The sequence below is a fragment of the Rhinopithecus roxellana genome, chromosome 16, assembly GCF_007565055.1.
Source record: "Rhinopithecus roxellana isolate Shanxi Qingling chromosome 16, ASM756505v1, whole genome shotgun sequence".
NCBI classification, from domain to species: Eukaryota; Metazoa; Chordata; class Mammalia; order Primates; family Cercopithecidae; genus Rhinopithecus; species Rhinopithecus roxellana.
In genome coordinates this window covers 56,716,008-56,743,974 of record NC_044564.1, presented here as the reverse complement: position 1 = coordinate 56,743,974, position 27,967 = coordinate 56,716,008, and the positions used below count along the sequence as shown (strand labels likewise).

Here is a 27,967-nt window from a genome sequence, read left to right as displayed (position 1 = left end):
GTAAGCTGAGGATGTATGTCGCCTCATGACCCTGTGATGATTGTGTTAACTGCACAAATTGTTCGTAAAGCATGTGTGTTTGAACAATATGAAATCTGGGCACCTTAAGAACAGGATAACAACAATTTTCAAGGAACAAGGGAGATAACCTTAAAGTCTGGCTGCCTGTAGGCCAGGCAGGACAGAGCCATATTTCTCTTATTACCGAAAACGGTTAAGAGAAATATTGCTGAATTCTTTCCCCAGTAAGGTATATTAATAATTAACAACCCTGGGAAAAGAATGCATTCCCGGCTGGGGGCCTCTAAAATGGCTGCTCTGGGGGTGTCTGCTCTGTGTTATGCAGTTGCAGATAAGGTATGAAGCACGCCGTGGCCTCCTGCAGCGCCCCCAGGCTTGCTAGGATTAGGAAATTCCAGCCTGGCGAATTCTAGTCGTTTTGTCAGGTTTGTCAAAGATCAGATGGTTGTAGATATGCAGTTTCATTTCTGAGTTATCTATTCTGTTCCATTGGTTTATGTGTCTATTTTTTTTAATACCAGTACCATGTTGTTTTGATTACTGTAGCCTCGTAGTATAGTTTGAAGTCAGGTAGCATGATCCCTAGTCTAGTCAGAATTCTAGTCTCTGCTCTTGAACCCTGTTTCCTGCTAAGATGTTTATCAATAACAATGTGTGCCCAGTGGGACATGGACCTTCATTAGCAATTCTAGTTTCACCCTGACATTATGATCTTGCTCTGGCCTTCTGCCTTGTGATATTTTATTGCCTTTGAAGCATGTGATCTCTGTGACCCATACCCTATTTGTACACTCCCTCCCCTTTGAAAATCACTAATAAAAACGTGCTGGTTTTGCAGCTCAGGGGGCATCACGGAACCTGCCAACATGTGGTGTCTTCCCTGGACACCCAGCTTTAAAATTTCTCTGTTTTGTACTCTTTCCCTTTATTTCTCAGACCGGCCGACACTTAGGGAAAATAGAAAAGAACCTACGTTTAATTATTGGGGGTGGTTCCCCCGATAGTTATTGATGGGCATTTGGGTTGATTCCATGTCTTTGCTATTGTGAATAGTGCTGTAATGAACATATGTATGTATGTGTCTTTATAATAGAATGATTTATAATCCTTTGGGTATATACCCAGTAATGGGATTGCTGGGTCAAATGGTATTTTCGGTTCTAAATCTTTGAGAAATTGCCATACTGTCTTCCACAATGGTTGAACTAATTTAAATTCCCACCAACAGTGTAAAAGCTTTCCTTTTTCTCCTCAATATTGCCAGCATCTGTTGTTTCTTGATTTTTTTAATAATTTCCATTCTGACTGGTATGAGATGGCATCTGATTGTGGTTTTGATTTGCATTTTTCTAGTGATCAGTGATGTTGAGCTTTTTTCATATGTTTGTTGGCTGCATGTATGTCTTTTTTTGAGAAGTGTCTGTTCATATCCTTTGCCCACTTTTTGATAGGGTTGTTTGTTTTTTTTCTTGTAACTTTTCTTAAATTCCTTGTAGTTTCTGGATATTAGACCTTTGTCAGATGGATAGATTGCAAAATTTTCTTCTATTCTGTAGGTTGTCTGTTTGCTTTGATGATAGTTTCATTTGCTGTGCAGAAGCTCTTTACTTTAATTAGATCCCATGTGTCAATTTTTGCTTTTGTTGCAGTTGCTTTTGGCAATTTCATCATAAAATCTTTGCCTATGCCTATGTCCTAAATGGTATTGCCCAGATTTTCTTCTAGGGTTTTTATAGTTCTGGGTTTTACATTTAAGTCTTTAATCCATCTTGAGTTAACTTTTGTATAGGGTGTAAGGAAGGGATCAAGTTTCAATTTTCTACATATGGCTAACCATTTCTCTCAGCACCATTTATTAATTTATTAAAGACTATTTTTAGAGTTCTTGTTTAAGTCAGTTTCAAAATTTTTATAAAGTGTAAAAGTAGGACAGCAAAATTAAGTACTTAATGTTTTTTAAATTTAGGGAGAAGTGATGGTTAGCACATATTAAATAGGGAGTCCTTTCCCCATTGCTTGTTTTTGTCAGGTTTGTCAAAGATCAGATGGTTGTAGATATGCAGTTTCATTTCTGGGTTGTCTGTTCTGTTCCATTGGTTTATGTGTCTATTTTTTTTAATACCAGTACCATGTTGTTTTGATTACTGTAGCCTCATAGTATAGTTTGAAGTCAGGTAGCATGATACCTCCAGCATTGCTCTTTTTGCTTAGGATTGTCTGGCTATGTGAGCTCTTTTTTGGTTCCATAAGAATTTCAAAATACTTTTTTTTCTAATTCTGTGAAGAATGTCAATGGTAATTTAATGGGAGTAACATTGAATCTATCAATTGTTTTGGGCAATATGGCCATTTTTACAATATTGATTCTTCTTATCCATCTGCTTATGTCCTCTCTGATTTCCTTGAGCAGTGGTTTGTAGTTCTCCTTGAAAAGGTCCTTCACTTCCCTTGTTAGCTGTATTCCTAGGCATTTTATTCTCTTTGTGGTAGCTGTGAATGGGAGTTCATTCATGATTTGACTCTCTGCTTGTCTATTGTTGGTGTATAGGAATGCTTGTGATTTCTGCACATGGATTTTGTATCCTGAGACTTTGCTGAAGTTGCTTATCAACTTAAGAAGCTTTTGGGCTGTGTCAATGGGTTTTCTAGAAATAGGATCATGTCATCCAGCTTTTGCCCATTCAGTATGATATTGGCTGTGGGTTTGTTACAAATGGCTCTTATTATTTTGAAGTGTGTTCCTTCAATACTTAGTTTATTGTGAGTTTTTAACATGAAGGGATGTTGAATTTTATCAAAGGTGTTTTGTGCATCTATTGAGATAATTAGATGGTTTTTGTCTTTAGTTCTGTTTATGCGATGAATCACATTTACTGATTTGTGTGTGTTGAACCAACCTTGCATCCTGGGGATAAAGCCATCTTGATTATGGTGGATAAGCTTTTTGATGTGCTGCAGAATTTGGCTTGCCAGTATTTTATTGAGGATTTTTGCATCGATGTTTATCAGGGATATTGGCCTGAAGTTTTCTTTTTTTTTTTTTTGCTGCGTCTCTGCCAGATTTTGGTATCAGGATGATGCTGGCCTCATAGAGTTAGTTAGGGAGGGGTCCCTCCTTTTCAATTGTTTGGAATCATTTCAGAAGAAATGGTACCAGCTCTTCTTTGTACTTCTGGTAGAATTCAGCTGTAAATCCATCTGGACCTGGGCTGTTTTTGGTTGGTAGGCTGTTCATTACTGCCTCAATTTCAGAACTCATTGTCTATTCAGGGATTCAACTTCTTCCTGGTTCAGTCTTGAGAGAGTGTATGTGTCCAGGAATGTACCCATTTCTTCCAGATTTTCCAGTTTATTTGCATAGAAGTGTTTATAGTATTCTCTGATGGTTGTTTGTATTTATGTGGGGTCAGTGGTGTTATCCGTCTTGTCATTTCTGATTGTATTTATTTGAATCTTCTGCTTTTTCTTCTTTATTAGTCTTGTAGGATAAGGTGGAACCTATGAACAGGCAGAGGCCATAGAAATGGTATTTCCTTCTCTCATCTGATGTGAAGAAAAGTGCATGAACCCATTTTCTCATGGATTGATTTATCTGTAACCATTAATAAGGACACCATTTTGTTTTGTAGTCCTCCCCTTCATATTCATCACTAAAATATTTGCTTGCAGGATAGAAGTTTACTCAATAGAGAACATAGAATGGGATTAAATTTTAAACTTCTGGTTAATACTGTGATATTGTTTTCTTGTGCTTTGGTAGAACAATCTTATCGTTGCCTTTATCCTAACTGTGAAGTAGGAATCATTTCAAAATTTACAGCATTAAGAATGAGAATCATGGCCGGGCGCAGTGGCTCATGCCTGTGATCCCAGCATGTTGGGAGGCCGAGGTGGGCGGATCACCTGAGGTCAGGAGTTCAAGACTAGCCTGGCTAACTTGGTGAAACCCTGTTTCTACTAAAAATACAGAAAATTAGCCAGACGTGGTGGTGTGCGCCTGTAATCCCAGCCATTCAGGAGGCTGAGATAGGAGAATCGCTTGAATCCAGGAGGCAGAGGTTGCAGTGACCTGAGATCGCGTCATTGCACTCCAGCGTGGGCAACAAGAGTGAAACTCCATCTCAAAAAAAAAAAAAAAAAAAAAGAAGAGAGAATCATTTAGCGACTCCTCAACTCACTGCTGTATAACAAAGCACCTAGTATTGGTGAAATAAATTGTTCCAATCTGCTGTCTGTTTAAAATTATGTAATGCCACCTTCCATCTGTTACATTGACACCAATAATGATTAAACGCAGCAAAATAAACCTTATTTCTACCCAGCCTTCCACCACCTATTATCCAGGGGAGAATATTATTTTTTCTGCTAGGGTTTGGTCTGTTCTGTAAATTTCTTTATTTAATATTTTTAATGTCCCTTGCCCATTTCTGTTTTCAATTTTTTCTTGTCAAGACATTTGCCTTCTATTTCAATACTTATAATTACTTTACAGCTAATTCTGATTTGTGCTAACCATCATTTCTCCCTAAATTTAAAAAACATTAAGTACTTAATTTTGCTGTCCTACTTTTACACTTTATAAAAATTTTGAAACTGACTTAAACAAGAACTCTAAAAATAGTCTGTCATGCTGACTCAGATCACTATTTGACATAAATCGGGTGGAGACCTGAGCATTCTCTGTTTGATGCCCTACTGCAACATCCCCACCTGGCTCCTCCATATCCTACTCTTCCTTGTCTGTCACTGCCCTGTGCTCTGAGTCTGACCCTCCACACTGCATTTCCCAGGCTCCCTTGCCCTCTGGCTTCGATGAGGATCAGCCAGTGTGGTTCCCAGCAGGAGTGTGGAGGGTAGGGAGACAGTGAGTTTAGGTATGTATGTGGTCTGGCTATGGCAGTGGGTTCCTAAGTCACAGATCCTTTTAGACAGTACCACTTCAATAGCTCCACCTGTTGCTGGATCTGGTTAATACTGTTTCCTTCCCCTTCCCCTTCGAGCCTAAAAGAGCTCATGGCTTCCTGCTATTGTCAGCCCCTGGGTGCCTTTTCATCCCTTGAGGTTACCTTAAACCCTGTCCACAGAGAGTGCAGAGTTCTTTCATTACATTCTTCTCTGTTAAACTCTTTTGAGGGAATACTATCTCTACCTTCTATTGACACTAATCAAACAAAATAATGGTATGTTCATGTTTTTGTTATAAATGATTTTCTAAAATTTAATAGAAACCTGCATTATTCAGGAACACTAAAAATGTACATTTAAAGTAATTGTTTATTAAACTGTAACAAGTTTTCTAGCAATTTTAGATTGAATTTGATGCTCCTAAACTGCTTTAGATACCTTCCCTAATTACAAATTAAATTTTGGGGTAAGACTTTGCTGTAACTGTGGTAATTAAAAAATATCCACATTCAACATGAGACAAGTGTTTGTTGACCAAAGAGAAAAGAACATTCCAGTGTGTTACATGAATTTTATAATAGAGAAGCTGCTTCCACAATAGAATTGATGTCCCCTTGACACTGCCATTGGGAAGGAAAAAAAAAAAATGATGTCACCTTTCAGATACAGATATTGGAACCTTAAAGAAATTATAGAACTCCAACTCTTATCTTCACCTAAATAAATTAAGGTAATACTGGCTTGTGAATACCCATTTTCCTCATATAACAATTAACAAATTTACATCAAACCAAAGTAAAAAATACTGGTTTATTTTATTTATAAGTAGTATATATTGTTTTTAGATGAAAGGCTCTGCTTAAAAAATGTTTTTTTGATACCGTCTTCCTATTCATCTGTGAAGCTTATTTGGTATATTGGAGTCATTTCTAATCTTCCTCTGGGTTAAAGGCCATAGAAGTTTGCTAGAGGTTAACAGTCTTAATTACAAATTCTCTTTATTGCTTTATTAAGCTTTCTTGTTTGTTTTATTGTATATTTACCTCATTCTAAATGCCATGCAACACAGAATAGTGTTAGAGCTTTAATGTGGACAAATTAATGCAGTTTTCTAGAAAAGCATAATCTAATCTACATATTTTTTTCTAGCCCGTCCTATATTTAAATTTGTTGCCCTTCTTATTTCTTTTTGTCTTTGATAGATTTCCAATAGTTTCTAAGACTTGAGCTTATAGTCATGTGTCTTGTGTAGACTGGGTAATGGAATAATAAGCTTGTATACTTGAAAACGACAGCCTTAAATTCCCCTATCAGCCACCTGTCCCTGCAAAATAATAGTAATAAGAAAGGCCAGCAATAGCAGTTATTTTTCCTTAAAAAATAAAATTTTAAAGTAAAAATATTATGTTTTTATTTTTAAGCCAGTTATCTTAAGATCTTATCTAACTTGGTTTCTGGGGTTTTTGAGGGTAAAGTTTCCCAACATCCCACTTCTCGTACACTTATCCTTACACTTAGTCATGAATTTGCAAAGCAATGCCTCAGAATGTTTCTGGAAAAAATGTGTTAGAATTACATCATATGGCTGAATAGCAGTGTAGTTGAATATGTTGGTTTTCTAATTTGCGTCTTCACATTTGTTTATGTTAAGGATAGAACCCCAAAGAGAATAATACTGGTTTACTTATTCAATGCTTATTAAACAATAACAATATGCCAGCTTCTGTACTATTCAATGAGGATACAAAGATGAAAAGACAAGGTTGAGTACTTTAATAATATTTATATGTTCTGGTGGCTCAAATTTTTTTACACAGCGCTTTTCTTAGAAGAAGAAATATTTGGATGATGTTCAGTAAACACAAATTTTGTGTTATCTTTGAATCTGTTTGGTAGGTTTATGATGTTAAAGTTCTGTTTAGGTTCAGTTCAAGTATATTTACCAAAGACAAATTAGAAATACAGGGACCATCAGTTTAGGGATTTATTTCATTACAGTAACAAGATTATGTCATTTGGAATTGGAATTTATTTTACACTTGGTCTGATTTTTAAATCATTTTATGTGACTTAAATGTAAAATTATAATGTAAAATAATTATTTTCAGTTATGCACCCCAAAATTTGAAGCCACATTTGTTTTGAGGGATTTTTGAATATGAAGAGCTCAGAGTATTAGAAGTTATATTGAGTGGGGATTATGCGTAATTTTCCTCTCTTGGAAAATCTGTGATGGTATGTTTTCTTTCTAATGTACATAAGCAAGTAAAAAACACAAGGAGAACTTTAGCGGTAGACCCTGCACTTTAGCATTAGTAACTGCTAATCTACCCACAAGTATTGGTGAATTTTTTGCACGTATTACAATAAAAATTACTACCACCACCTTAAGAGCTGATTGGAATTATGTATTTTATTTATTTATTTATTTATTTTGAGATGGAATCTTATTCTGTTGCCTAGACTGGAGTGCAGTAGTACAATCTTGGCTCACTACAACCTCTGCCTTCGGGTTCAAGTGATTCTCCTGCCTCAGCCTCCTGAGTAGCCGAGACCACAGGCACGTATCACCACACTTGCCTAACTTTTGGTATTTTTAGTGGAGACAAGGTTTAGCCATGTTGGCCAGGCTGGTCTTGAACTCCTGACCTCGTTACTCCACCCACCTTGGCCTCCCAAATTGCTGGGATTACAGGCATGAGCCACTGTGCCTGGCCCGTGTATTTTAATTCCATATTTTGCTTATATTTTTAGCATTTAAACATTTGCATATTTAAAGACATTAGTATACTTACAAGTAAGGGATATTCTATTAGGTTAGATATTTTAAAACCACTGAAAATTAATTCATTTCTAAATAACAGTTTGTAGCTATATACCTTAGGTAAATATAGCAATTAGAGCTTTCATATTCAAGAACTATGAATTGCAAGGACTGGACACCCTAAAAATGCACAACTCTAAAGAAAAGGTAAAAAATCTGCCTATTGAGCCATATTAATGGGAAGAATAAGTAACCTTTTATAACAGAAGTTATGTAAGGTGAAATAATGATGGCAAGGATTTTGTTTTCTTCATATATTTTTTAGCAGAAAAACTACTGTAGGAGAGGGAAAATTGCTTCTGTGTACCCTTCTAGATTTTTTGGCTGGTCTATGAATTAAATTGACATTAGACAGATTAAAGGGAGAAAAAACATTTAATTACTCACATATGCACAGGAGTCCCACCAAAATATGAGACTCCAGGAAGCAGCCACATGATTGAGACAGATACTATCTTAAGCTACAGTAAGGAATAGGAATAAGGATTTGGGGGTACTGGGGAGTGGTAGAGACGAATTGTGGGAAGGCAGGAGGAAATGTGTGGTGAATAAAGGTTACTTTGCTATGCAGATAAAAGTCTCTCCAGTGAGAAAAAGTTATCTATGAGTAACTCTCTTTCTGGCAAAGATAGATACATTTACTTATAAAAATGTCCTTTATGAATGGGAAATTATACTTTAAGCAAATGGGTAGGCAAAGTGCTTTTTCTGCATTGACTGGTTCTCAGTTTCTTTTAGCTCAAAATAATACTTCAAAATGGCATATTTGGGGATGACTTGTTCTGACCCCATCACTACTTGGTGGTAAAATGCTACCCAATGTTATAACATCATGTGGCAGTTTCTTTTAAAAAGTCTTTAGACGTGATATAATTTCCTCAAAGCTTTATGGTGTAAAATGAGGTATCTCAGATATGGACTTCTCCAGTGAGAGGATCCCAAAGGCTTTATATCCCCATATACTATTGTGGATTGGGGTACAGTGGAGAAGAAATGCCAGGATGTTTATCACATTGAAAACTTAGAGCATCTAATTATTATTCACTTAGAAATCAAATTGTTTTCTGTGGACTTCCTTCTCCAAGGAGATTCAAAGCACTGGCTATAAAAAGGGAAGATCACAGCTTGCTTCTCTGTTTTCCTTCCTCCAGGCAAAACCTTGTGTCACTTGGTTGGCTTAACAGAATTAACTTCTCTCCTTGGATCGCTGGTCATTGTTTTTACGTAGTTCAGTAACTATTAAGTACTTTTCATCTGTGATTAAAAGCCTGTTGCATCTGGAGGGTCCCTGGCATGCTATAGTCCTATGACTGGGCAGCAGGTTTCTCACCTTCCTAAATCTGAGCAGCACAGCCCTGCTGGAGGGTAACCCACACCTTATGTTTCTCCTTTTGTGGTTGGTGAGTGCTAAGGGTGCAGCTGCTGCCCTATCAGCTTTCCCAGAGTCACAAAGAGAAGCTCACACTTGGAAGGGACCTTATTCATTATCTGCTCCTGTTTTGCTGTCCATCCATTGATATCCTCATCTACCTGCTCTAGTCCTCAGTGTGGTTCAGGCTTCGCTCTACCCATCCATTTGGATTTGGGCCCCAAGCTACAAAGTTCATATTTGTACAGATCTCAGCTATGTCCTCCTTCAAGTTCTATACCTCCCCGTTCTAGTTTTGAAATAAAAGGAAATAAGGAGGAGAAGAAAGTGACCAATATTCTCAGGGCTACCTCAAAGCTAGAGATAGAGAATAGGAACAAGCTCACAAACTTGAGTGTGCTGAGCATAGCTGACACCAAGGGCAGCCAGTGCTCCCTGTATCTTTTCTTTTTTTTTTTTTTTTTTTTTTTTTGAGACGGAGTCTCGCTCTGTCGCCCAGGCTGGAGTGCAATGGCCAGATCTCAGCTCACTGCAAGCCCCGCCTCCTGGGTTTACCCCATTCTCCTGCCTCAGCCTCCCAAGTAGCTGGGACTACAGGCGCCCACCACGTCACCCGGCTAGTTTTTTGTATTTTTTAGTAGAGACGGGGTTTCACCGTGTTAGCCAGGATGGTCTCGATCTCCTGACCTCGTGATCCGCCCGTCTCGGCCTCCCAAAGTGCTGGGATTACAGGCTTGAGCCACCGCGCCCGGCGCTCCCTGTATCTTTATGCTCTGTAAATTCAGTGACCTGAGGGCAGCTGGGACAACTGTTTCTAGTGTTCTTGCTTTTTCCTTTTTCCTTAGCCACAGTGCATTAGTTTAGGCAGATACCTTCAAGCCACTGACCATTGCTTGCTTACTTGCTTCCTTCTGTCTTCCCTCCCTACAGTCTTCCCTCCCTTTTCTTCCTCCTTTTCTCCATTTCTTTCCCCCACCCTCCATTCCTTCTTTCTTTCCTTCCCTCCCTCCCTCCTTCCTTCCTGCCCTCTTTTCTTCCTTCTTTCAACAAATATTTGATGAACCCCTATCTAAGGTGATTGGGATACAGAATTGAACTCAGTCACTGCTCATATACAGCCTACACATTTAGTAGAAATGACAGACAGTATTTAAAGAAATACAAAGTGTAAATCGAGCTAAGTGCTATGATGAACACTATAGCTGGATGTAGAGGTCAGGGAAGAGCTGCCTTTGGAAAGAAGTATTTGAATAGAAACGTGAATAAAGTGAGGGGAAAGCCATGTGCAAGATGAGGGTAGTAAGCACACTCACTTCTTTGATCTTACCTGGAAGAAAGTCCATGAGCTCATTTCCTAATGGGTTGCCACTAGTAGGCACTAGTAGCCTACAATCTGTTGCCACTAGTAGGAAGCCTACAATTTTGTTTTGTAGCCTTCACATTCATACTTACCACTAAAATGTTTGCTTCCAGCATCAAAATTTACTCATGAGATAAAATAAGTTTGGAAGTGAATTTAAACTTTTGATTAAAACTGTGATTTTCAAAAATTCTGCTTTGGTAGAAGAATAGTGTTATGTTTACCTTTATTGTTACTGCAAATTATGAATCACATTGAAATGTATAATTTTAAGATGAGAATCATGTTGTGATTCTTCAACTCACTGAAAATAAAGTACCTAATTTTGATGAGCTAAATTGTTCTAGTCTTTGTTGGCGTTGTAGATTTATCCATAGCTGGCTTCCATCTGTTACATTCAGATGATAATGATAAAATGCGTAATATCTACTCAGTCTTCCAGCACAGACTAGCTAGAAGACAAAACTGTTTTCTGCTAGGTTGTTGCCCTTCTTAAAATGTCTTTATTTATTATTTTTAAATGCCTTCTGGATATAAAGAGTCATTAAATGCAGTTCTAAAACTAACTTTTCATATGTGAAAATGTTTCATTTAAATTATTTTGTTGTAACCCGGCGCGGTGGCTCACGCCTTTAATCCCAGCACTTTGCGAGGCTAAGGTGGGCAGATCACCTAACTGAGGTTAGGAGTTCGAGACCAGCCTGGCCAACATGGTGAAACCCTGTCTCTACTAAAAATACTAAAATTAGCCGTGTGTGGTGGTGCATGCCTGTAGTGTAGTGGAGGCTGAGGCAGGAGAATCACTTGAACCGGGGAGGTGGAGGTTGCAGTGAGCCGAGAACACACCACTGTACTCCAGCCTGGGCTACAGAGTGACACCCTGTCTCAAAAAAAAAAAAAAAAAAAAAAAAAAAAAAAAAAAAATAGATCATTTTGTTGTGTTCTTGTTAGTGTCCAAAATCCACTTGAGAGATTCTTTCAGAATTGTAACATATAATTAGAAGAATTAGGTTTGCCGGGTGTCATGATTCATGCCTGTAATCCCAGCACTTTGGGAGGCTGAGGCGGGCTGATCACCTGAGGTCAGGAATTCGAAACCAGTCTGGCCTACATAGTGAAACACCATTTCTACTAAAACACAAAAATTAGCCAGGCATGGTGGCATGCACCTGTAATCCCAGCTACTTGGGAGGCTAAGGCAGGAGAATCGGTTGAACCTGAGAGGCGGAGGTTGCAGTGAACCAAGATTGTGCCACCTCACGCCAGTCTGGGCAACAGAGTGAGACTCTGTCTTAGAAAAAAAAAAAAAGTGTTAGGTTAGAGCATGAACCCTAGTGCATTTCTTAATGTTATCCAATCAAATAAAAAAAAATCCACAGTTTTTGTCAATGTTTTCATGAAAATGCCTTGGAAAAATGAAAACTATGCAAATTAGGATTAAGAAACTACATCTTGATTTGGTTCTTTTTGCTTATTTCAAGAGACAGGCTTCCAAGTTATTATGCTGTCCTATAGCTCAGAGGATAAAAGAAAATGCAAGATCAAGTAGTGAATAGAGAACATTATACAAAGGAATTTGCACTATTTAGAGATGTTCTTAAGTTTAATGCTTCTTTCTTTCTTTCTTTCTTTTTTTGTGAGACGGAGTCTCGCTCTGTTGCCCAGGCTGGAGTGCAGTGGCGCGATCTCGGCTCACTGCAAGCTCCGCCTCCTGGGTTTACGCCATTCTCCTGCCTCAGCCTCCCGCGTAGCTGGGACTACAGGCGCCCGCCACCTCGCTCGGCTAGTTTTTTGTGTGTGTGTTTTTTAGTAGAGACGGGGTTTCACCATGTTAGCCAGGATGGTCTCGATCTCCTGACCTCGTGATCCACCTGTCTCCACCCGTCTCGGCCTCCCAAAGTGCTGGGATTACAGGCTTGAGCCACCGCGCCCGGCCGTTTAATGCTTCTTTCACCTGCTCTTTTATTATTTTCTACTACATGAGTCAATACTTTCTTGTTTCATATGAATGTTACTCTTATTTCTTAATGAGCCATGCTCCATAATTCTGCAGTTATTTACACAAATGGTCAGAACTACTGTCCAGGATTTCAGTGACTTCTGAATTGAAGTCCAGAATTGAAGTACCAGTAATTTACTGAGTTGCTTGCTTGCCAATTATTGTAAATAAACTAATATCATGCCTCAGATTAATGATTCCATAAAGAAGATTCAGTTTTTTACTTTCATATATCTACAGCATGTATCAGCAACTTTTCTCAAATCCTAATAAAAGTTTGTCAGCTTAATGTATTTATGCATGAACTTAACTACCATTAGTTCTCAAATACTTCTCTTGAAAATTGTAAAACCCCAATTATATATTACACCTATTTGAAGATAATCTGTTTGAAGAAAATATTTCATTAAGTTTTTTTTTGCAAAGTCTTTTTACCACTAGGATAATCTAAGTGTAATATTTTGAGTGTAATGTTTGATTGTCATAATGCCTTCTAATAAAATGTAAAACAAAAAAGTCAGACTCTTTCAAGATAGCTTGGGTAGCCTTGCTGTAAAGCCTTGCAGAATGGGGGCCCCTCTGCCCACTTCCCTCACCCTCATTGCCTTCCCTGAGGCTCCGTTGCAGTCAGCTTCCCTTTGGCTGGTTGTTTGGAAATAGTTCACTGTAGTCTATCTCCGGCAGCAAGAAGAGAGTTAATTAAAAAACAGACATGTTTAAATCACTGATAGAGGGAACTATGGTGAATTTTGTTATAACATCCAATATTTGAACTTTTTCCTAAATGAAAAGTTACATTTTTTAAAAAAACTTCTCTGTCATGTGGTGGCTCATTCCTGTAATCCTAGCACTTTGGGAGGCTGAGGCGGGTGGATCACCGGAGGTCAGGAGGTCGAGACCAGCCTGACTAACATGGTGAAACTCTGTCTTTACTGAAAATACAAAAATTAGCTGGGCATGGTGGCAGTCGCCTGTAATCCCAGCTACTCTGGAGGCTGAGGCAGGAGAATTTCTTGAACTCAGGAGGTGGAGGTTGCAGCGAGCCAAGATTGCGCCACTGCACTCCAGCCTGGGAAACACAACGAGACTCCTTCTCAAAAACAAACAAACAAAAAAACTTCTCATAAAAAATCGTCATGGGAAATTCCATTCCGTTTATGTTTTCTCCCTCGTTCTTCATTTCCCTGCACCTGAGCCATTCGTCTTGTTCTTTCCTCAACGGCTATGTTAGAAACTGGTAAATATGTCTTGCCTCCTCTGCCTTCCCTGCTCACCCTCAGTTCATCAGGAAGTCATGTAGGCTTCCTGCTTTTGCTTCCCAGAAATTAAAGAAATCTTAGTCAAAACATCAACAAGTCTAGATCATTTGGCCTTTGAAAACTTTCACTTCCTAAAAGTTACTTGTAGTCAACGTGTTTATAGTTCCTTAGGAAAGGGATGTGTATGAAACTTGATGTTAATAAAAATAGCAACACTAGATAGAACGCTGGGCTAGGGAGATGGTCATTTCTAGAGATTCATCAACTGAAGGAGAATGTATCTCACTATAAGGTAAGAGGCTTTTCTTCCCAGATCTTCGAACATCTGGATATAGTTTTCAGTGTTCATTTCCTGAGGGCACAGATTTGTATCTGATTAGCCTTTTTCTTATTGTCGGTCTTAAAAATCTTTAAAACGAAAACCTATTCTCTTTGGAATCAACCTGGAAAAAACAGTAGCTCAACTTTAAATCAGCAAATGGTTAAATATTGTTAGAAAGATATTACTTAATTCCTTGAGTTAGCTGGTCCTTATTCCCAGCTTATTAAAAAAAAAAAAGAAACCTCAGCAAAAACTACAAACTAGTAAGAGAATTTCTGAATCCAAAAGATTGAAAATGAGCAGCACAGCTCATTTTCTTACCAATAGGTAAGAAAAAAAATAAGATTATTAATTCTCTTGTTCTGTGTTTCTCTTTGAGAAGGTCCATATCTGTTGCTGAGTAAAATGACTAATGTTGAGAGACCTTACTAAGTTATAGAAGAAACTTCTTTGAGAGGTATAGTAATAAGAAATTACTGTTAGAATTATTTTCACTTACCATATTGGGGTTCTACGGCATCATTTAACTGCTAGAGCTTTTTAAAAAAATCCGCATATTTCACAGTAACTATAGTAAAAAACCAACAAGAGGTGTAGCAAATAGAAGTCTTTTAAATGTATTTCATATTATTATGAGATGTTCATTTTTCCAACCAGGTATTTCTTGTTATTGTGTACATGGTAGGAGGAACAAACAAGGATGTTTATCCTGACTTCACTCACTGAGGGAGAAAATAAAAATGGCAGAGTGAAGTCATCTTATTATAATGTTGCAAATAGTTTTTAAAATCCAGAAATTGTGGCTGGGTACGGTGGCTCATGCCTGTAATCCCAGTACTTTGGGAGGCCGAGATGGGCGGATCACCTGGGGCAGAAGTTCGAGACCAGCCTGGCCAACATGGTGAAATCCTGTCTCTAATAAAAATACAAAAATTAGCTGGGTGTGGTGGCATACACCTGTAATCACAGCTACTCGAGAGGCTGGGGCAGGAGAATCACTTGAACCTGGGAGGTGGAGGTTGCAGTGAGCCGAGACCACACCATTGCACTCCAGCCTGGGCAACAGAGCGAGACTCTGTCTCAAAAAAATAAATAAATAAATAAAATGAAATAAAATAAATAAAAATCAATCCAGAAATTTAAATAAAGGAGCATGCCAAAAATACTAATAATAGTTAATTTTTACTGAGTGCTTATTAAATGCCAGTTACTAGTCTGAACATTTTATGTATTCTCTTATTTTATGATCACCCAGTAAGGGAATCTAATTATTTATTTCCTTTTAATAGATGAGATAACTGAAGCCCAAAGATGAAAAGCAGCTTGCCTGAGGTCACACAGCTAGTATGTAGGGGATCTCAGATTCAAACCAGGGAGCCTGACTACAGAATTGGAATGCTTATCTCCTCCTGCTTCAAATATTTATGAGACATATGCAAAAGCTGAGACATGCTACTGTGAGAATGTGAGTTAGCCTTAAGCAATTTGCTTTATGAATAACCATATTATAATTGCACAATAATGATACAGTGAATAGAAAGTGTTAGTAGAAGTTTTAAGATACAATTAAAGATAAGTTGTGGAAATAAAGAATACATCCCTCTGGGACTGATTGTCAATGGCAATTCATTTATATCAACATACTAACCTTAAGCAATTAATCAGAATTATGATCGTATCTTTATTGTGAACATCTATAACAACTTGACAAATATCATTTATCCTAAAACTGCCTCTCTGGAGTAGTCCTGAGGAGACCAGATAATATAACTGCTATTACAGTGTCTGAGATTTAAGTGGAAAAAAACCCAAAGGCACAGAAAACTCAATTTGTCCCAGTGTGTTCAGAATGCTTAGCCTTGTTGCTGCCTCACACACTTTCCCCCTCTAGGTCTCATGGTATATATGTCAGAGCTCTAAGAGATGAGTTTAGTGTTGCCCAGGCCAGGCCAACTTCTCCCCTCTGTGCATCCTTGCAGCTAAGGAGATCAGCCTTGAATTGTTCAACTGAGAGGAACATGCCCATCTCTACTTCTGCATGGAAGCGATGAGGGAGGGGAGGTGCATCTAAGTTACCTGCAGGGCTTACCCAGCCAACACTCCTTCCCCTAATTCCTACAGAGAACCTAGCTTTGAGGTGTCTTAGCTTGCTAAAAGTTTAAGGACAGCTAAATTAGACAAAGCATTAATACGATTGAACCTAACGGGGCACCTGTGAGGCTGCCTGCTTTGTTTGTTGGTTCATCCATGGAGAAGAGCTAGCCTTACTCTTGCCTCAAGGCCACAAACTCTGCCTTTTACTCTGGAGGACAGTCTCCAAAGTGTGTGTCACTGTTTACAGGGCGATGTGGAGAAAGCAGAGTTCGGCCTACACCAGTTTATCACTGCTTCTGACCAAAGGCCAAAGATGTGGCCAATGTGATGTCATCTTTGTACCCAGAAGCACAGCTCATTACATATGACAAACTAATTTTATGGAATTTTCTGATATGGAGTCAAAGTGTGCTATCCTCAGGAGAAATATTGTGATAATCTAGGTGAAATTAGTATTGCAGCAGGATGACTTTCTTTTCTTATCTTAGCTTTTATTTCCCTGGCAATGTTTTAAAGACATGTTGGCTGTTTTGTGTTCCACTCCAAGAAACCAAATGCCATAAACTGCAATTGGCTCAAAGATAAATAATCTTATTTTGACTTAGCACAAATCAAAACCATATCACAGCATACAAAGTTGCCTCAAATCAGTGATTTTAGATAAAGTTAATGATGCTTCATTCTCACACATACATTTAACCATTTAAGTCAAGTTTTTAAAGTCTTGTGACCAACATCAATTCAGCAAAGCACTTTTCTGGCTATTGGGATGTGCTAGGTATCTTTTAATTGTTCTTAGAAAATCCTGCTGCTTTGATATTTAGGGTGGAGAGACTGAATAGTACAAAAACAAACAAAGAAAACCAAAAAAAACAAAAAAACCCCAAACCAACCACTAATGTCCCCCTTATAATTTTCTGACAATTGAGAATTATGTTAGTAAATAGAACTTTTTTCTTTTTGAAGATTTAGTCATTTTGTGTTTTGAAGACATTTTAAAAATCCCCACTCCAGATATGAAAAACAGCATAGCTGTAAACTTGACTTGGTATTATTTATCTTTGTTGGCTACACCTGGGTTTGCCTTTTTACACACATTATCTCTAAGTCACACAACAGCCTTGCAAGATAGGAGTGACTGGGTACACTGGGGAAGCTGCAGTTTGGAGGAATGCCATGGTTGAGATCAGGCAATGATTACCTGAAGGAGCCTGAGTTAAAGATCTGGGTCTCTCTGGCTCCAAAGCCACTAACCCCAACTTGATTTGCTGAATTATCAAATGCCAAGGAGAATAAACATCATTTGTAGAGGAAAGGTGAGAATGATATGATAGTGTTTGCATTCTGCCCTTGGACCCTGTGGGGACAGCCAAGGCAGGAAGGGTCTTCAGCCCCCACCGCCTGCCTCTTTGACTCTCTCTGCCTGAGACCACTCTGTTTGGCCACTCCTGTGATCTTTCAAATTTTGAAACTGGTCCAGCATGAGGCTACCTTGATAAATTCTGATAAAAGTGTCACATGTCTAGGTCTTCCTCTGGCAGTCTGTGGTTTTTCAGGGCTAATTTTACATGGAGAAAGGCAAATACACACACACACACACACACACACACACAAACACACACACGAACTGAATTAGTCACAGAGTTGAGAATTGCTGGTATTTTAAGCAAAAATACCCTCCCGTCCTGAAGCAGACCAGGGCTGGTATCTGGATTTTAGAACCTTCTAGACAGCCTGCATTGGTTCCTCTGACTCCACTAGATTTCCTCAATGACTGTCTGACCCCAGTGGCACCTTCCTAGTGCTTCTGGACATGATGTACCAACCTTCCTGGGTATTTTTCATTTCAGGCCCCTGGAAATCTCACCCTTGTTCCTCACTCCTCCTTGATATTTCTCCTGGCAGTTCAGGTTTTCTGATGTGCTTTCTGGCTGAGAGTTCCCACAGGTGCTGTCCTTCAGTGAAGGTCCGTTTCACGTACTGTGAAGCTGGTTTCTCTGCTTTGTCTTTATAATAGCCTTCAGTCATTAGGAAGAATGCCATTTTATCTGGGAGTGCAGGCCAACAAACTCCTATCTCTTCCTGTTTTCTTCATGAACATTTTTTGGGTCACCTACAAAATTCTCAACCCCTTCTGAGATCGTTCAGTGAATCATGTGCAAAGCAGAGAAGATGAGCATGTCTAGGACTAAGCAATTGGGCTCTTCCTAGATCAGTTACTCCTCTCTGCCCACCTCCCCAGGTTTTCTCTGATGACTTATTATCCAGATGGTGCTGGAGGAAATGGAAAGTCTTTCCAAAGTCTTTTAATGACCCCCTCAAAGCACATGGCATTTTATACATAACCTGACAGGTGGGGGCTGACCTGGCACTATCAGCTAGACCATCATTTTCTCCTGCAGAACATAAACAATTTCATAGATCAGCACCATCAGACAAGGCCGTGCTGTGACTGTGATGAATAAAGGCATAAAAGAAGACCATTCTGTAATCATGCCAGAACACTGACAACCACATGAACGTTGTCAAAACCACAGAAATGACCAAGCATTCCCCCGTGCTGACTAATAGCAGTGCTACTGCAGCCTTACTATTTATCACTGTTGCCTGCTTTTTTCTTCCTGCTCCTAAGTAAATCTTAAGATATCCCATCATAGAACTATGGCCACTTCCTGACAGCATCCAATCCAGATAATCTTTGAGCCCTCCCCCAGATATCTAACACAAGTCCATGTCCTATGTTAAGTCCTCTCTAATACTTTCTTACTGAGACACCCCACAGTTCCCCATTGTGCATGTCTTCTTCATTGCACAAGTCAATAAGCCAACTTTATCAACAGTAGTTATGTGCCTGGTACCTTCAGCTGGAGGATGTTGTCAATATCATGACAATATCATAAATAACTAATACTTATTTAGCACTTGCCATGTGCCAGATGCCGCTGTAAGTTCTTTGCATATATTAACACCTCTAATCTTTGTAACAAATTATGAGATTGACACTTTTATTATTCCCACTTTGTAGATGAGGAAACTGAAGCACAGAGAGATTAAGTGGAAGTCCTGTTTCTCTAAAGAGGAACATTTCATCACAAGTTTGAGCAGAAATTACAGAACAGGCCAAGAGAACACTTCATTTCTCCATGACCTTTAGGACCAGGGTGACTGAGAGCTAGGCTCATGCCCTTGGGCTATGCCAAATGGGGAGAAGGTCCTCTATACTTGCTCATTTTAAGTCAAAACCTCAAGGACTGGGGAAAGAGTGAAAGAGTAGGCCAGTTTGTGAAGATTTGTTATTTTCTTCAATGCAGAAATATGATCTGTTGGCAAGAACAGTGAGTTTATATAGATTTTTATGTATCATCTGCATACATCCTGTGCTATTTATTGAGTGATTTCTCTGTGACAGGCACAATTTTAGATGTTAACTAATCAATGACAAGCTTGCGATATCTCACTGCTCATCTCACCCAATTTCTCAGCAACTTTTGACACAGCTGATCCCTCCCTCCTTGAAAAACATTCCTCAGTTGTTTCTGGGACCACACTTCCTGGCTGTCTCCCTGTCTCCGTGATCATGCTGTCTCAGTCTCCTTTGCCTCCTCTTCTCCCTGACTGTTACACATTCCTGGAGTGGCTGTGGCTCAGATTGCCACTGTCTTCTTTCACCATCTATACTCACTTCCTGGGGCATCTCATCCAGACTCATAATTTCAAATACCACCCACATAACTGATGCCTTCAAATTAATATTTCTAACCCAGAATTTGGCCATAACTACAGACTGCTTTACCAAACTGCCTGCTTGACACATCATATCACCTATATCCAGTCCATTAGAAAATCATTTCAGCTCCCAATTGCAAATATATCTAGAATCCAACCACTTCTCACCATTTTCACTGGTGTCACTCTACCCCAGACCCCTGTTTGTTGCCTGGATTAGTGCTATAGCCTCCTAACTGCTCTCCCTGTTGTTACCCTTGCCCCTCTACAATATCTCCTCCCTTTCTTCTTATGTTAAAGTATAACATAGATATAGTGATGTGCACAAATCTTAAGAGTACAGCTTGATATCTGCAGATGTTTATTCCTGTGTACTTAACACACAGATCAAAAGATAGATCATTCCCAGCCCCCCAGGAGGCTTCCTCCCGCCTCTCTCACTGCTAGAAGTCACCACTCTCTAGACTTCTATCCCCATAAATTAATTTTGCCTATTTTAACGCTCCTTATATATGGGACCATACAGTATGTACTTTATTATGTCTGTTTTTTTAATTCAACATTACATCTGTGAAATTCATCTACATTGTTACTTGTAGAAGTAATACATTATTTTTTCCATGTTTTATAGTATCCCATTATATGAATAAACCATAAGTATCCATTCTACTGTTAATGGTCATGTGGGTTAATTCCAGTTTGAGTCTATTATGACAACTGCTGCTATGAATGAAAACATGTGTTCACTCCTCTTGAGTACTCAGTATTCTTAAAACAGAGGTCAGATGGTCCTGTTGAAATGTCAAATTACATAATTTCTTGATCCAAACCCTCCAGCAGCATTCCATCTTTTTCAGAGTAAAAGCTAGAGTTCTGGCAAAGGCCTACGAGACCCTATACTCTTGTACTTGAATATGGCACATTTTCTAAAAGCATTGATGTTGGAGCTCCTTAGAAGTAGAAAATCACCTGTCCCTCTTAGGTCTACAGAATCAGAACCTGCTTTGAGCAAATCCCCCAGGTGGTTCACATGCACGTTAAAAGTTTGAGGAGCTCTGCCCTTGGCAATCTTTCCCTTTGCCATCACCCTTCCAACCTTGTCTTCTACCACTTTCTCCCTTGCTCACTCCATGCTGTCCACATGGGTCACTTTGCTGTTTCTTAAACACCCCAGGCATTTCATAGTTGAGGGGTTGTCTGGGCAAGACCCGGTGAGCAGTTTCCTTTCCTGACCCAGTCGTAGGATTCCTGTGTGACCTTAATTTTATGGTATGGTTTCTAACTTTTTATGCCCATAATGAATGAACTCAGGATAATTATGGGTGATGGACATAGGATGACTAACAGCAGGTAGCAGTGATGGGAGGTGGGGGAAAGGGGGCAGGTGGGATGAACAGAAACAGATGTCAGAAGGAAAAGATGAAGACTGGACTGAGGTTGAGAGCTCCCCCAGGGCAGGAGCAGGGTCACATTTCTCTTTGGCCCCTATAGTGCTTGTGTTGATTATATGGCCTCTTTAATTAAGGCCAGAATTTCTCAACCTCAACACTATTGATATTTGGAGATGAAAATTATTTTGTTGTGTGTGGGGGGGGTCCCCTGCATATCATATGATGTTCAGCAGCATCCTTGGCCTCTACCCACTAGATGCCAGTAGCATACTTCAGTTGTGACAATCATAAGTGTCCCCAGACACTGCCAGATATGCCCTGGGAGGCAAAATCATGCCTGGTTGAGAACTACTACTTTGAGACTAAAATATCCTAAAGGTATCAGGGAATTACCTGTGCTTAAATTCTTGACCACTGCTGGGCTTTGGTCTTACTCTCATTTGTGTCAACAACTATAGAAGGTCTGAAATTTTTATCCTACATGCAGGCCAGCAAGTCAGCCTGCCATAGTTTCATGGATGCTAGTGGAAGACACATGACTCCTGGGTCAGAGAAAAAGGACTTATTACTCACGTCAATAGTAACATCCAGTGTATTTGCATTTTCTTGCATCTGTTCTCCTTGTCCTCAGGTCCCACAGGAGCTATGTGATCAGGGCCAGGAGATACTAGATATGTAATGGTTGCATTACATGAGATGAAGACTTACATAAGGAATCCAAATCCAAATATAAAGAATCAACATTTATTGACCCATAACTGTGTGCTTTTACTAAAATAATGCTAATGGACAATAAGCATGCCTTTCCTTTTCTCTTGAGAGAGACACCATCTCTGTCTTCCAAGGCTTTTGCTATATAAACAAGAATATAGGACATATTTTCTGGAGGAAACACCGTCAGTGTCTTTGCTTGAAAGGCATACAGAGATATGGGAGACCCACGGAGAATTGCTTCTCAAAAATGGACCACAAATTTTGGCTGTTTTCCTTTCCTTTCCACCATCCTCTCTGTCTTGGGGGTTCCTTCTTACTCATGAGACTTCACACAGCAGACCCTGTTCTTCCTTACTTTCTCCAAAACACACAGGTACTGAAAAGTGGCAAGTATGTGAGAAGGAAATGAGAAATGGTCAGGAGATCAAAACAGAACAAGACAGGGGAATCTTTTAGTTATTCCAGAGTTAAAAAATGATCTTGGCCAGGCACAGTGGCCAAGGCAGGAGGATCATGAGGTCAGGAGATCGAGACCATCCTGGCTAACACAGTGAAACCCCATCTCTACTAAAAATACAAAAAATTAGCCAGGCATGGTAGATAAAAGACATATATCAAGATGTCCTTTTCAACTCAAGCAGATGAGAGGTCACAATAATAACCAACATTAGGAAAGTTATAAAGGCTTAAGCAGTCTAAAAAGTTCTTACAATACTTATTTACTGTTTTAATATTTATGGATTTAGAACATTTATTGATTCATAACTGTGTACTGTTGTTGATATAATATTAATCACGCTGTTTCAAAACCTTCCACAGGCTTTCAGTATCACTGGGAATAAAATCTGAAACACAATGGCCGGAAAGGTCCCACATGATCTGCCCTCCCCTGGCCCCACCCACCTCCATCTGACCTCATCTCACCTTCATGTCTTCATTTCTACTTCATCTTCCCTCACTTTGGCTGTTGCTCTAGTTAAATAAAGGTGTAAGCAATACCAAATATCAGAGGAAAATGAATTCATATATCAAAATTATTATGTTTCTATTTATAAGTTTCAGTGAAAGACCTTAGGAAACAAGAAGGAAATTCACATTAATTAGGCACTTTCTGTGTGCGAGGGACTATACTGGGTTCTTGTGCATCTTTTCATGCTGGTTTTTGTGTGGGCAGTGATGATTTTTCTTCTGCTTGGTTAGTTAAGAGGTGGCTCTGAATTTCTAACTCATGATCTAATTTAACCTATCATGATCTTAGATCTTTTTCATGTCATGTTTACACGGTCGTTCTTCCTTCATCTTACCGGTGTGTAGTTTGACTGCTCTTCCACAGATGATTTAATCTAATCAGAGCAGTGTCTCCAGAGTAGCTAAGTATTGATATGAAAAGAAGATTTTAAATGAAATTTTGACTTTACCCGCTGAGTACACAGTCACAGTCAAAGTATAGCAATGTCATGGTGAGATTTTATTATTCTCCATGTCTAGCATGAACTATGATATATCGCATGCACTATTGACTTTTTCTTCTTTACTAACAGAAGCTCTGAAAAAACAGGAGTATGAATTATTTATCAACTTTATCTGAAATTTCATAAAGATCATTTTTTAACTCTGGAATAATTAAAAGATTCCCCTGTCTTGTTCTGTTCTGATCCCCTGACCATTTTTCATTTCCTTCTCAGTTTCCTTTCCCAGGGCTTACATACTTGCCACTCGAAAGGGTAGAGTCCCAGGCCTTCCACTTCTATGGGATCTTCCCCAACAATGGCTTTTACTTCCATCACTTTAATCTAGGAATATACTGGAAGTTCTCAAACCTAGAACTCCAATGTGGACCTCCTGCCTGAGTCTCAGATCCATCTATCTCACTGCCTTTTGGAGCCAGGGCTGCCACAAATAGTCAGGCAGCTGTGACGGTGGATTGGCTCCATGTAAATGGATGCCGACACTTGAATATTTTCCAGGCCCTGCAAATTCAGCACATCTGAAGCTGAAGTCATCTGGCCTTCAGATTGCTTCTCCTCCATTCCCTGTCTCAATAAATGGCACCTGTATCCACTAATTCTAGGATTCCCCAAACCCTGGGCCACGGACTGATACTGGTCAGCATTACCACCTGAGCTCCACCTCCTGCCAGATCAAGGGCAGCATTAGATTCTCATAGGAGTGAGAACCCTGTTGTGAACTATGCACATGAGGGATCTAGGTTGCACGCTCCTTATGAGAATCTAATGGCTGATGATCTGTCACTGTCTCCCATCACCCCCAGATGAGACTGTCTAGTTGAAGGAAAACAAGCTCAGAGCTCTCACTTATTCTACATTATGGCAAGTTGTATAATTATTTCATTATATATTACAATGTAATAATAATAGAAATAAAGTACACCATAAATGTAATGCACTTGAATCATCCTGAAACCATCCCCCGACCTGGTCCGTGGAAAAATTGTTTTCCATGAAACTGGTCCCTGGTGCCAAAAAGGATGGGGACCACTGCACTTGCTGATCCAGCTAGCAGCTGAGGAGTGTATTCGTTTCCTAGAGCTGCCTCAACAAATGTGCTAGTTTTAAGCAACTGAAGGTGATTATTTCACAGTTCTGGAGGCCAGAAGTCTGAATTGAGGTGTGTCAGCAGGCCCACGGTCTCTCTGAAGGCTCTAGGGGAGAATCCTTTGCCTCTTGCAGCTTCCGGTGGCTCCAGGCATCCCTTTGCTTGTGGCCGCATTGCTCCAGTCTCTGCCTGCATCTTTACACGGCCTTCTCCACCTGGCCTCTCTACTCTGTGTGTCTTTTATAAGGAAATTTGTCATTGGATTTAGAGCTCACTTGGGTAATATAAAGTAATCTCATCTTAATATCCTTAACTTAATTATATCCCCCAAAGACTTCCAAATAAGGTCACATTCTTAGGTTTCTGGAGTTAGGATGTGGACCTACCTTTTAGGAGCCACCATTTAACCCACTATAGGGAGTCAACCCCTACTCTTCCCTTCCTTCTCCACCCACATTCAGGTTCCCACAGTTCTTACTGATTCTATATCCTTTGGTGTCCATGTACTTCTTTCTGTTTCTGCCATCCTACTTCAAGGCAACATCAGCACCTGCCTGTCTGAAGTGAAAACTTCCCTAGTGGGTCTGCCTGTGTTCAGTCCTGTTCCCCTCTATTCCTTACAGGGCCATTTAAAATGCATATCTGATCATGTCACTGTTCTGTTTCAGTCACTTTGTGGCTCCCCATGAAGTCTAACATCTTTAGCATGGCTTGCAAATTCCTCCGGTCCTGCCCTCTTTCCTCTATTACCTCAGTTGACTCTCTCCTGTTTTCTTCAGTAGTCCTTGCAAGATTTATTTCATTTCCTCAAATTCACCATGCTTACTCTTCTTTCCAGGCTTTGGCCATGCTGTTCCCTCTGCCTGAAGTGCTCCCCACTTCTCACCCCTCATTCCTATCTCCTCTCACCTGGCTAACTCCTATAGATCTTCAGCTTCAATGTCATTTCCTCACAGAGGCCTCTCAGGACCTGTTAACTAGCTCTGGCAGCCCTGCCGTGTACTTTCATAATGCCCTGAAGTGTACCTGTCATAGCTCTGATGACCAACATTGAAATTTCTTCTTTAATACTTGTCTCCCTCTACTGGACTATAGACTTGATGAGGGCAGGTGCTGTCTTCCATCCTTAGCATCCAGAGACTGCCTGAACTCCCCATGAGTGGATGGCAAGTGAGGGAATGAATAGAGAGTCTTCATGAATAGTTTATTTTCCAATGATTTATTATAGGAATAATTCTGAATATCTCTAAGAATAAAACAGGAAGTTTGTGAGGCTGATATGACTTTTTTTCAGGGTGCACATTTTCGACTGCTGAGTCTTGTGACTGGATAAACAAGCCAGGGGAGGAGTGCCTTGTGCCTGAGAGCTGGCTCAGGTATGGAGGCCCTGTCTTGGAGCAGACTCTTCCTCTCATGATATGGTCCCTCTGTGATTTGGGACAACTCAAGGATCTGCTAGGAAGGTATGTCAGTTAAATTTAGTCTGTTGTTCTTTCTTTATGTATTTTTTTTTTTTTTTTTTGAGACAGAGTCTCACTCTGTCACCAAGGCTGGAGTGTAGTGGACGATCTTGGCTCACTGCAACCTCTGCCTCCCAGGTTCAAGTGATTCTCCTGCCTCAGCCTCCCAAGTAGCTGGGATTACAGGCACCTGCCACCAGGCCTGGCTAATTTTTTGTATTTTTAGTAGAGACGGGGTTTCACCGTGTTGGTCAGGCTGGTCTCGAACTCTTGACTTCAGGTGATCCACCCACCTCGGCCTCCCAAAGTGCTGGGATTACAGGCATGAGCCACCGCGCCCGGCTATGTATTTTTTAAAACTACAATTGTTGGCCATGTTTCTAGACCAACTTCCAAACAATACAGTCCTACTACACAGAGGAAACAAGTGAAGAACATGCTCACCCTCTCAGCACAGTCCCATTTCCTCCCAAGAGAGGACCCCTTTAAAGCATGTTTCAGATCTTCTCTGCATTTACAGCCTCAGGTAGTTATTTATAGCAGTGTGAAAAAGGAATAATATATCCCCATTTTATGTAACTTTCTCATGGCCACACATCTGCACATTTGTAAATGCAAACTTTGCCTGGACATCCAGGCATTTCCATACATCCTCTGAAACTGAGATGGAGGTTCCCAAAGCTCAGTTCTTGACTTCTGTGTACCCACAGGCTCAACATCATGTGGAAGCTGTCAAGGTTTGGGGCATGTACCCTGTGAAGCAATGACCTGAGCTGTACCTTGGCTCCTTTTAGTCCCAGCTGGAGCTGGAGCAGCTGGGATGCAGGGCACCGTGTCCCAAGGCTATACAGAGCAGTGGGGCACTGGGCCTGGCCCATGAAACCATTTTTCCCTCCTAGGCTCCTAGGTCTGTAATGGGAGGGGCTGCCACGAACATCTCTGAAATGCACTGGAGACATTTTCCCCATTATCTTGGCTATTAACATTTGGCTCCAAACTCCCAGTACCAATTTTCTGTATTAGTCTGTTTTCACACTGTTACTAGGTAATTTAAAAAAGAAAGAGCTTTGCCGGGCGCGGGCTAACCCGGTGAAACCCCGTCTCTACTAATAAATACAAAAATCTAGCCGGGCGAGGTGGCGGGCGCCTGTAGTCCCAGCTACTCCGGAGGCTGAGGCAGGAGAATGGCGTAAACCCACTGAGATCCAGCCACTGCACTCCAGCCCCAGCGACAGAGCGAGACTCCGTCTCAAACAAAAAAAAAAAAAAAAAAAAAAGAAAGAAAGAAAGAAAGAGCTTTAATTAACACACAGTTCTGCATGGCTGGGGAGGCCCCAGGAAACTTGTAATCATGGCAGAAAGTGAAGGAGAAACAAGGCACATCTTTCTTGGTGGCAGGAGAGACAGAGAGAGGGGGAAGTGCCACACTTTTAAACCATCAGATCTTGTGAGAACTCACTCACTATCACGAGAACAGCATGGGGGAACCACCACCCATGATCCAATCACCTCCTATCAGGTCCCTCCCTCTACACATAGGGATTATAATTTGAGATGAGATTTGGGTGGGGACATGGAGTCAAACCACATCAAGGGATGAGTCATTCAATCCAAAATATTTATTTTGCATCTATTATGTGCAAGGCACTGTTCTAGGCACCAAGGTTATGGCAAGTGAACAGAAAAGAAAAAGATACTTTGCCCTCATGGAGCTTACATTTTAGAAGTGGGAAAAAGATAAAATAAAATTTAGAAGTGAATTATATAGTATATCTGAAGGTAAAAGTTCAGTAAAACAGGGAAGGAAAAGGGTGTATAGGGGATGAGGCACTTGCAGTTTTAAAAAGTGGAATCAGTTAGCTCTCACTGAGAAAATGATATTTGATAATACTAATATCCAAATCATAGGATTGTGATTTATGATTAAATGAGAATTAAATGAGTTAATAGAATAGTACCTGACACAT

At 39.9% G+C, this 27,967-nt stretch overlaps 1 protein-coding gene and 1 long non-coding RNA gene across 2 annotated transcripts in view; both read left to right on the top strand.

Annotated features, from left to right (window-relative positions):
- PLGRKT (plasminogen receptor with a C-terminal lysine) overlaps positions 1 to 27,967 on the top strand; it is a 78,251-nt gene that overhangs the window by 27,852 nt on the left and 22,432 nt on the right. The window lies entirely within an intron of this gene.
- On the top strand, positions 13,922 to 22,857 carry LOC115893970. Its single transcript, XR_004054014.1, has 3 exons — positions 13,922 to 14,029; positions 15,349 to 15,524; positions 22,804 to 22,857. It is a non-coding gene; the product is annotated as an uncharacterized LOC115893970 (long non-coding RNA).